The 11982-nt window shown below is 39.8% G+C and overlaps 1 long non-coding RNA gene across 1 annotated transcript in view; it reads right to left on the reverse strand.

Annotated features, from left to right (window-relative positions):
• The window catches only part of LOC131226307 (uncharacterized), a 77729-nt gene extending 73024 nt beyond the window's left edge, over window positions 1–4705 (reverse strand). Inside the window, exon 1 of the long non-coding RNA XR_009161713.1 lies at window positions 4076–4705. This is a non-coding gene — a long non-coding RNA (uncharacterized LOC131226307). The remainder of the gene's footprint in view (window positions 1–4075) is intronic.
• Window positions 4706–11982: the final 7277 nt, after the last annotated feature.

The raw sequence follows: 11982 nt of genomic DNA on the forward strand, positions 1-11982 counted from the left end.
TTTCTTCTTTGCTTTATTTCCTTTAATACGTTAACCATGGTAATTCGATTTTCTACGCAACTAGCAATCAAAAGGACTATGCCGTTTGCTTCAAATGTATATTTCATGTAGTCTTTGAATTGTCCGAACCCTTTCTTTACTTTCTTATTGGTAAAATCGCCGATGTTCTCTTTAGCGAAATTTCAACTATTTACCTTTAACAATCCTTTGTTTTGCTTTCTTTCTTCGGCAATATCTGCTGCTACTCTTTTAAGGCTTTCAAGCAGTTGATTCATATGAGAGTTTGAGTAGCTTCACTTTAACCCTTCCCAAATTGCAAATTTAACTTGATCTTTACTCTGTCAAGTTGTGACGATGCCCCCAGGGTTCTCTCTCATCTGAAGGTTTTCTTAAGGTTTACTGTTGTTCATGGTAGTCGTTCGAATGTACTGTTATCCGTGCTCGACAGGATGATATTCCTTTCACCAAATCTCAGATGTCGTCATTAGCTTGATCGAATCATCATTGTCCCTGTACGTGCAGTACCCTATACCTTTAACACACTATCATCCATTCTTCATTCTTTTGTTGCGCTACTGATGAAGCAGAAACTGCTTTCGACATTACTTGGCATTATCTGTCTTTGTTCGCAATTGATTTTGATCTTCTCTGATACTTTTTGGTGGAAGTCTATCGGATATGAAGTAGACAACTATATTAGTCAGGAGAAAGATCGTTGCGGTATATCTATTATTCAGAACAGAGTGTTAGTTAATTTATTAAATAAAATCGTACTTTATTTTTAGAGATGAAAGGGAGGATGTTTCCGTTGAGAGTCGCCATTTTGACATCTTTATAGACGCCAAAAAGTGATAAATGTTCTCTGAATATTTTCGAAGTCACCATCGAATAATAAATCCTCAGCAGAGTCGCCATTTTGTTTCGACAAGGAAACAAAAGCATTTGATTTAGGAGATTTATTCAATGATAATAAAGAATTTGATAAGAGAACATTGATCACATTTATTATGAGTTCATTTAAATCCTCGGATTCCCTTGATTCTGAAAACAAAGTATAATTAATGTAATGCAATGAATGAAAGAGAAGACAGTCCGATGGAAATTTCGGCAGCATTTCGACAGTTGCTTCAGTCATCTCTTAGGACTTAGGAGGAATGTTGAATTGATTGACTAATCTCCAAGGAGATAGGGGTTGTGCGGGCTTGAAACACTAGATTTGATCGTTGAGATCAGTTCTGAGCATCCTTCTAGTCACTCTTCCTTGAATCCTCCTTAAAATGTGGAGCGGTTCGCTGAAATGTGGTGCAGAGACAACTAGGGGACTGAGATCAATGAATTTACACGGCCAGGATCCGAGAAAATCAGGTCGCTCACGTTAAATGGGCCTAAACAATCACCCAGAATGCAAGATTATAGGGTTTCCATCATCCGTTCGGCTCGAAACTTTATATATAGCCTGGGGACCACAAATTAGCCGTACACGTTAAATTTTAGCTCCTGTATTAGTGTATAAGTGACCCGATGGGAAAGATCAGACAATAACCATTAAGAAAGCATCTTGGACATCCTTGGGAGATCAGGACCCAAACTGAACCGATGGAAAGAAGATGAAAAATGGTGGATATCCGCCAAATTTGAAGGCGTTTGAATGATGTACGCTAGCATAACTGACGCTGGAAGATGATTGAGGAATTAATGGCAAATCTATAAATAAGGCTAGAACTATGCTACTATTCAAGTAGATTTAACGGTAAGTGTCAATTTTCACTTATTTAGATTGTGCGGCCCACCTGATTTATGAAATATCCTCATCCTCTACCCCATGTCATAACATAGTGGGAAAAAGACAATGAATGGAGTGGATTGCTTACCAAACATCACAGTGAACCCCACTCAATATCACAGCAAGTCACGTAACTTTTACGTGATTTCAATACAGTGACTTCATACCTTTTAACGATTGAGGTATGCCTACTTATCACATGTGTTGTGACCCACTTGGAGCTCGGATTTGCCCCATCTTTTGGCCAATGGCCTAACATGATCTTCTCATGCTAATAGAGGGATCAGATCTTTCGAAATACCATCACAAGTGACTGTAGTAAACAAATATCACTCAACAGATATGTGTGAACAGTCTTCTTCAACGGGTTGCACGGAACCGCGCAATGGACTTTTTCCATCCAGACAGGGCTCCGCTTTAAGTGGCGCAATGGGAATTCTCCCAAATTGATTGCGCGGAACTGTGCAAGGGACTTCCTTCAGGTTCCCTTGAAAAGTGGCGCAGATGCTCTTTCTCACTTCCATTGCCCGGGTCTGCGTAATGACTTCCTGTTGTGCGGTTATAGGACCTTGCTCTCTTACAAAGTGGTGATCACCATCACTTTTCCCTTCACATATGTACATCTTCTTCTCTTAAACCATGGTGTCCGCCAAGCTCTCTCTTAAATGGTGATGTACAACCTCTCTCCATTAAAATGACACCTGTGCACCCTTTATTACCAAAATATCATTTTTAATACCTTTTACTGAAATACATAAACTACCCCTGGACATGGATTTTTACCAAAATACCTAAAATACCCCTAAATATGAATTTTTACCAAAATACCCCCGGAGCTGATTTTTACCAAAATACCCCTAGACATGGATTTTTACCAAAGTACCCCCGGAGCTGATTTTGACCAAAATACGGAGTGCATAACCCTGGAAAAGATCCGCACCATGAAATTCTTTGACCACTGCAATGAAATATTTTTTATGCCTTAAAAGTTGGCAACCCAACCTATACGAGTAGAGATCCTATTAGATAAGTTCAATGGGTAAACAAAAAGACACGAGGTAGACGATTGCACTGATATAAATGAGCCCCTTCTATGGTGTACAGTGCGAGTAGCAATGAAGAAGGATGAGTTTTTGAACTCTTAATGAATCCATAGCCATATATTTGGTGGTGTACCCAATTGCTGCGTACACTTGATGAAATTTACCTATATGGGTGTAGAGGTAGAGGCCGCTTCCTATGAGAATCTAGGCGAATTCTCTAGAGTACTTATGAAATCAAGGTAATGGTGCATGGCCTAAACGCACCGAACCACAGAATCACTTGTAGCGAAAAAGTTATGTGAGTCGCATGTACTTGCGATCTACATCAAAAGGAATCAGGTTCAAGACTATGGTGTCATCTGATTCCTCTAGATCTGTTAAGTTTACTCTAATGTCGGTTCAAGTCATGGTGATACTGGCACTATTGCACAATTCTTCCATCTTAACCCGAAATGTCAAAAATTTTGAAACATGTGGGGGATTGTTGTATTTTAAATTATTTAAAAATAATTTAGTGTTTCAAAATATCCGTTGGGACAGACCATGGCTGTGGCCATAGGTGCGCATGTGCCCTACGGATGTGTCTTTTCATTGAAAGGTTATATCCTTTCAATTTTTATTTTGAAAAGTTATGTCTTTTGAACCCTAAGGGTCACACCACTTGGGTTTAAACCCAATAGTCATAACCTTTTGTGAAATGTTGTCTTCACAAAGTCTATAAATAGACTTTCTCTCATCTATTTTAAAAAAAAGTAAGAAAAAGTTTGTTTTATATTAAAAGTATGGTTTAAGTGTTTTCTAGTTCGGGTTAAGACTACAAAGTGGTTCGAGCCTGTGTACAGTGAGTGCACCGCTGGAACCGGGTCATAGTCGTTGTATCTTGAAGGTCGATTGCTCTAGAAACCCGTTGCACTTGAGACGCTGTCCAAGGGGAGCAAATTCGATTTCAAGCCGAGTGACACACGTCACGCCTTAACTTCTATAAACCAGTAAGTTATCTCTTTTTCTCAATTTAAATTTATTTTATTTAAATAGTTTTTCAAACTCCATATCCCAACAGCACCCACGTCATTCAATGGATGGATAGATTTGGACATGTGTGTGGGGCTTCGCAGAGTTCGAGATAGAGAGACTAGAAATAGAATTCCAAGGGCACGTACTTCATTCAGAACTCACCCATACGCTTGTTACAATGGCTTGTAACAAGACCTATCTACCATGAGCAGGGTGCGTATTTTTATTTCAGGACGGCACTAATGTGCCATGCCCATTGCACTAGATAACATAAAAGTTCCATCGACGGTGGTCTAAGCATCCATCAGCACTGTATGAAGATACTCTGCCATCCAAACGGGCCGCAGCCGTTGACGCTGGTTCCAAACTGGATTTGCGGAACCCCATTGCAACTGGCGTCGTTGAACGCCGCACCGGCCTGCCCGTCGTAGGTGAAGATGTAGCCGCCGCTTAAGTGAACGGTGGAACACCCGCACTGGTTTAGCTGCTCCGAATTGCCGTTGCACCCGGGCCCAGCATACGCCGTGAAACTGCTCGCATGTGCACGGTTGCTTCTTAGCACAAGCAGTGCCATGACCACAATCACCATATGGATTGAAGTCTTCTTATGGGCCATCAGATTAAGGGATGATCAAAGGACTCGTTACTCTTTAGGGAAAGTAGAAGGTTGGGGTGATGGATGGTGATGAATCTTCTTTATTTATAGGGGGCGAGAGATGGTTGAATGGGTCATGCATGGATAAAATTATTGTCCTCGCAATTTCGTGTGGGGGAGATGAATGAATGGGTCCATATGCATAGCAACAATTCTTGTTATCGGCAATTTCTCTGCCGTGGAATTTTTCGGGAGATTTATTTAAAAAAAAAAAAAAAACGTGTGACACACAAAATCTCACTAAAAATAAAATATTAAAAAATACTTATTATAAATAATTATTAAATATATATTTTAAAAAAACGCATGTATAAACTATTCATTTCAATTTCACAAAAAAAAAAAAAAAAAAAAAAAAACCAATAAAACCGCAATATTTTCAGAATACAATAGCAAAAACTTAAAATCTGGTGACACATTGAATATATTGCCACATTATCCTGGTAATATCGTTTGATCAAAATGTCACAACATTGTCATGAGATTTACAAGATCTCGGCAATATTTTTCATAGTAGGTCGAAGGAGAGGACCCAGCTCCCTCCATGCTGAATTATGAGGGGAACGGAATCGCCCGCCATTGCAGAAGAGGGACGTGGTCTGGCTAGTGACGCAACACCAGCCAGCTAGCTGATGTCAAAGCTCCAGGGGCCACCATGATTTATGTGTTTTATCCAAGCTGTCAATCCATTTTTTTCAACTCATTTTAGGGCATGAGCCCAAAAATGAGGCAGTTCCAAATCTCAGGTGGACCACACCACAGGAAACAGTGGGGATTAAACGCTTACCGTTGAAAACTTTTTGGTGGCAATGGAAGTTTTGGATTTAACTGATAGTTGTGTTTTCCCTTCATCCAGGTCTGTATGACCTTATCAACGGGTTCGATAGCAAATAAGCATTACTATGGGCCCTAGGAAGTTTTTAACGGTGGATGTTCAATCAACCTAGTTTGCTTGTGGTGTGGTCTACCTGTGATTTGGGTCTGCCTCATTTTTTGTATCATGCCCTAAAATAAGCTGGAAAAATGGATGGACAGCATGGATATCTAGCAGTTGTTGGGTCACTAGCCAAACTGCTCCCCTGAAAAACTATCTGTGGGGCTCAAGATGTTATCCATGTCACCATAGATTAAAAAAATCAGATTGAGAAAACTCGTATGAGCCACGTTAATGATGGGAGCAATATAAAATTATGACTAAAACCACTAAGTTAGGGCATGATTTTTCAACTATACTGATTTTTTTTTTCCTCTCTCTATTTTTATTCACACGCAATCAATAGGTTAGGTGAAAATAGAAAGCATGTTGCATTCAAGGATAGATACAACGGATCGATCCAAACCAATCAACTTTGACCCCAGGCGTCAAAATAAACAAATACTCCACTTCCAAACCGATCAACTTTGACACCATGCATCGAAATAAACAGAAATGTTCAATATGAACGTATATGCCCAGATTCTGAGGAGATTGGTTTACTCAACCACTTGTAGAATTTGATAATGATCAGGTGATAAGCGAAGGGTAGGGTTCTTCCTCCCAAGATGGCTTGCTTTGTGCCTTCCAAAAAAAAAATAAAAATAGAATACCAGTGCAAATCAATCAAAAGGAAAAACTCACAATCGATCACTAAGACAAACTGCCTCTCAGACGCTCGCTCCACTTCTATCAATTAAGGTTTTGTTTCCCTTGGTCGCCTTTTATATCTTAAACAGCTCAACTATGTTTCTTGTATGTCGACCACAACACTCCTTCAACCATCCATTCACATGGAGAATTAGATTTACACCAGTTTTAATTCCACAAAAAGCGCTTCAAATCTTTGAATATCTTTTCATTCACTCTGTATTCCTCATGTTATGCCACATGTCTGCCTCTTACTGGCTCTCTCAAAATAGCCAAAAGTAGCGTAGTATAACATTGCCCCCTCACGCCAATTTTACTTTTGGAAAAATGTGACAGTAACATTGTTCTGTTGCTAGACATCTTAATTGCAATCGGCCATTAATCCATGTGTTGTTTCCCATTTGATTCCATGTAACATCCTAAATTTTCATGGCCAGAGTTTATACTTGTGCCCGAGGAAATCAAGTGTTAATAATATAAGAGGATGTCTCAAGGTCTCGCCTTGACTTCCCTCTCATCTAGCTCACATTCAGTTACATTTGTAATTGTAATCATTCATAAGAATAAAATTAATTGTATTTATCATTCCATGATTAAATAACTTGTGTAATTCTCTCACAATGGGAGCTTATTATAATGTCTGAGTTGCGTAGCAGAAGTATAAATAAAATAAACTAGAAACTATTTTCTTATTCTATTCAGTAAAATCTTCTAAGGAGGACTGGTTTTCTGGGTCTTCAACCTGTACGTCACCTACATCATCTATACGGTTGGAGAGGGTCAATGCCCTACTCATAGTGATGGTTATCCTTTAAGATTAACAGAAATTCAAGATATTTATAAAGGAAATGTAAAGGTTCTGATACGTCTCATACTCTACCACTACAAGTGGTATCAGTATGCGCAACCAATATATGTATGAATGCATGCCTAAGCTTGTAGTCGACTATCTGCTTTTTCTTCGAGGAAATTTTCAACCTTTGGATTGTCTTCTTCACCCGGTTCATTTATTTCGACCAAATTCACGAACAAACTTTCATTGGCCTCCTTTAAACTTTCTTCAAGTCTTCTTATGGCCATGAACTCGGCCCTAATCGTTTTCTTCTTTGGTACTTCAATCATGGGATTTCTCGATGATGCAGCGAGGAACCGACCGATAAGGGACAATATCCTTCAACCTGACATCATTAGTTCGAGTTACTTCCGGAATAACTTGCATGATACTTTTCGGGTTCTTTTTCTTATGGTAATTCCAATAGGGTGATCGAGTTTATTTCTTACAGTAAACTTGATGGGTCCTACCTCTTAGTCGTAATAATATGCTTCATTAGCATTCGATGTGTTCAAGAATGGCTTATTATCGGCCAGAACTGGCTCTACCTTATTTTGATTCTAGATGATGGGATGCTGCGAAAGAATGGATCCAATCCCTCCCTAACAACGTGTTATTGAAAAGGAGAGCTTACGATGTCCTAGGGGGGGGGGGGGGGGGGGCCAAATAATCGAAATAAGTGCTGAATATGTAAATAATACAAAGATCTCAATTGCTTGAATATTGAAACCTTGATTCCAAATAATTAGTAGGACAACCTTAAAATTTTAGGCTGGACAACCTTATTTCATAAATATCTTTAAAATCAAAACTTCAAACTAGCAAGAGTAAATTAAAGAATAACAATATTCACTATAGAACTGAAATTAAATACATCCAATCCACCAAAAATAAGAATAAGGCATTAACCACATGGCACAAAGAATTATAGTGGTTCGATACTTTAAAAACAGACACACCTATTCCACTCCCAAAATTACTTCCCTCATAATTTTGGCTTTCACTATAAAAAGGTTTTCACAGGGTCACCTTAATAACTTGATACAATTCCTTGTGATTTTCACGGGTTATCACAATAAAAACCCAAACTGAGAGTTTACTAAGCTATCTCAGACAAAGCCTTAACTGAGATTTTCACAGGAGATCTCAGAAAAACCTAAAAAGAGTTATAGAAATTATACTTATCTTCAACCGTAGAAGATGTAGCAAAAACTTGTAGTAGAGGGACCTCTTTCTTAAATGTAGATGGTGCCGTGTTCAATCAGATAGAAAGGGTCTAGGGTTCTATAGAATTTAATTTTGTTAAGCCCAAAAGCTACCTAATTTAATTCTCTTATATCTCAAAGAGAAGTATAGTTTACTCTCTTAGATTAAACTTAAAAGATCTAAGACTAAAGGGAATTGAAAAAGCTATTTAAATAAATTATAAATATTAATGTCTCATAAGTTATAGTATGTCTTATATAATATTCACATATGGATTAAACCTAATATAACATATGGATTAAATAAAATAGATTAATATACATGGGATGATATTTTATATAGACATATCCAAGGAGTCTATATTTTTTAATATAATCATTAGCCAATCCATAAAAACATAGTAGTTGGATCGGACCTAAACTGTCGTTAATTGGATTTTACGACGGACATGTTCCGTCACAAATTCACAATTTGGCATATTATCTAAAGTGATTACTGATCAATTGGAGGTCGTAGGAGCGATTATATTCCTATTAGAGGTCCCAAGAGCAATTACGAACGCATCGAAGTTCCGGAGATTGATTAAAGGTTCTAAGAAGTCTCAAGAGCGATTACGGATTGATTAGAAGTCAAGAGAGCGATTACAATCACAGGAGCGATTATAGACTGATTTAATGGCACACAAGTGTTTACGCTCAAGAAGTAGGAGGTCCTTGGGTGGCCTAATCTTTGGAGTCCATCTAGTCGTTACATGATCAATCTTAAGGATTTTTTTATTTTTATAACAGACAGGATCCATTGCAAATTTGTGACGGATCTGAATCCGTCACAGAGCCATCCTAAATTTTTGACGGTTCACATACGTCCTTTAAAATTTCCATTATGGTAAATAGTGACGGACCAAAATCGTCGTTAATTTGATTTTGCAACAGGGTGGACCTGATGGACATTTTTGAATGTTTTGCCTATTGGGGTGAATAGTGATTAAATCCATTATCCCATAGGTGCTCACATGTTTGATGAAATCCTAAGTGAATGTATTGCTCTATTTATGCTTACATGTTTAATAAAATAGCTAGGTCGTTGTGTAGTTGTATACATGCCATAATCGCATGATATAGTGTTTAGTTCATAGCGATGCTTAGGATTTCTACGATGTTGGGTCAGTCGGTAAATCGCTCAAATCAACAGGTGGCCCGAGTTAGGGCATCCACCCTAGGCTTGTTTGATCGACCTAGGTGAACACGGACAACCGACATTAACTGGACTACACGGGATGCTTGCACCCAATGTCGGTTGTACCGAGGTTCTCTAAGGTCAATCAAATTAGTCCATTAGCTGACTGATCATGTATATTCAAAATGTATAACATGATCAAATTGAATCTGTGATACCCTGTTCCTAATGGATGGTCCATTGATAGCCGTCAGTGTGATATAATCCCCATAAGACTCATGAGCCGAGCATGGTGGTATGGGACACCATGTCTAGGGTGACAAACCTCCCCATGGTGACCAGTGAGTACTAATGGAGGTGATAAACCTATAACACCCGGCCTAATCGGAACAGTGTCTTGAGACGTCCATGTGTGAATTGATACAGGACCATACGATTTAATCGCACGTGTGAAGTTATCACCAATAAATTAACCCAGATTAAGCCACTAGTGCGATTGAGTCCAATTATGTTCGGGCCGAACACGGGCCATAGAGCCGGTCTGCCCAAATTGTACTTGGCGACTGTCTGTACGGGTCGTGCATCGCCCAAGGAAGGGTAAAAAAATCTGAAGCTTTAGGAGGCCATGGGCCTCACTGGGCTTATAGTCCATCACGGGCGACAGACTCGGACGATGCCTAGAAACGAACTATTCGCACCATCCAGTCGGCACTTGTAAAGTGCAACTCGCCCTAGCTAGCTTTGAATTAAAATATGAAATTTTAAAACAAATGGCCCCACCACTTGGGATAGTCAATTGGGCCATTTCAACCATCGAATTTCATCCAAATTTACACTAAACGTTGAAGATATTTCCCTGCACTCGTCCACAAAATCTAACCCCCGATTAAGAAACGGTGACCATTGATTGCAAATCGGACCTTACGATAAAACTCCGCTAAACTTTTCATAGCCCCTTATCGAACCATAGGGCACCAATCCCATAAATCAAAAGGGTCAGGGGGCCATCACGGCAGCCCCAACAGTCAAAAGTGGGCCCCAAAGGGCCATTTGAAGAAATTAATGGAACCTGGGGTCAATTGGACAAAAATCCAGGGTATAAAACCCATTAACTCCCTCTCTCCCTCACTCCCACAGCAATCTCAACAGCTGAGAGAGAGGAGAGAGAAGACAAGAGAGAGAGATGAGAAGAGAGAGAAGAGAGAGAAAGTGAGAAAAGGAGTGAGTGCGGGTGCATGACATGCTAGGGGATTGAAATTCCCGCACTCCCATCCCCACCGTTTGCTGGAAATCTCGGCCCTATCACTGTAGAGGTGAGGTGTGTCGATTTAAGGTAATAATCCGAGCTTCCCTTCGTTGTCCTTAGCTAGGGTCACATGCATGTGCCTTCACACGAAGTTCATGTGACACAGGGCCCCGACATGTTAAGTTTGCGGACCTGACGGTGCAAGAACGACCGCAAGAGCTTCCAGTCGACAATAGGTGCAGACCATTACTTATAGGTGGCCGATTATCATGCCTAGTGTAAATCATAGTGATTTTGGTGGAAAACCTGTGTGTGTGTGTTGCTGATTTCTATGTATTTGTTGATTTAGAATCCATGCTTAGAATTTCCCTAAAATTGGGAAAGGGATTCAAACCTTGAGGTTCCTTGATATGTAAATTGCCGAACCGTTGGTCAATTTATAGAATTACATGTGTTTCCCCAATGTTGCTGATTTCATGAGCTAGACTTCGTCGCATGCAATTGATATGTGTGAATTGGGTGTATTGCTATCCACATTGTTGAATTTCTGAAATATGTTGAACCTCTAGCTGGAATTGTCCTTGAAATTGTTAAAGGTACACTATACACTTGTGCACATGCCTCTCGTAGACCCGAAATGGGAAAAATTACCACCCATACCTCGCCACGGAAGACAAATGCTTCCTATAGCTAGCTACGGTGTACATTCCTACGTCGCAATCCCTTGAAACATAGATCCGCATACTTGTACCACTAGGATTTCCCCAAATTTAGGTATTGCTATGCCTTATGCTTTGATTTTGAATGTGGATTACATTTATACATTGCCCCTTTGCGGATCGGCCAGCCAACCGAAATATTCTTGGGCAACCTTTCCATTAGGTCAGCCCACAGGCGAGTTTGGCCCGATTAGCCAAACCACGAGCTGTCGGCTGTAGTTAGACTACACAAGACGTTGCTCTCAGGTCGTACGATCCGTGGTTCATCTTATGGGGACAGATTGGTCCACTAGTTGGCCATCCTTGTACGTTAACCATGTTCGTAAATGCCTGTTGGAACCTAAGGCACCCTGTAACCTTTGCACCCACTGATAACCATAAGTTGCAACCCACAAGACTCCTGAGCCAGGGATGGTGGTATGGGCACAGTATAGGTGTTGAAGAGTGCGGGGTGGACTCGGAACCTGCTACCGCTGAGGAGTACTCTGACGAAGAGTCGCAACAGGAGGCGGCTGTCTACTTTGGCTTAAACTAATAGTTTAGTTATCATGGTTACTTTTTAGACAATTACATTTCTTTTTTTAGAATTTTGTATATGGCCCCAATTGAGTGGCCTTAAATATTCATTTGAAATAGAATATATCTAAGCTACGCTTGTTTCCACAAATCGCACTTTGATAAATT

The sequence above is a fragment of the Magnolia sinica genome, chromosome 14 (assembly GCF_029962835.1).
Source record: "Magnolia sinica isolate HGM2019 chromosome 14, MsV1, whole genome shotgun sequence".
NCBI lineage: Eukaryota > Viridiplantae > Streptophyta > Magnoliopsida > Magnoliales > Magnoliaceae > Magnolia > Magnolia sinica.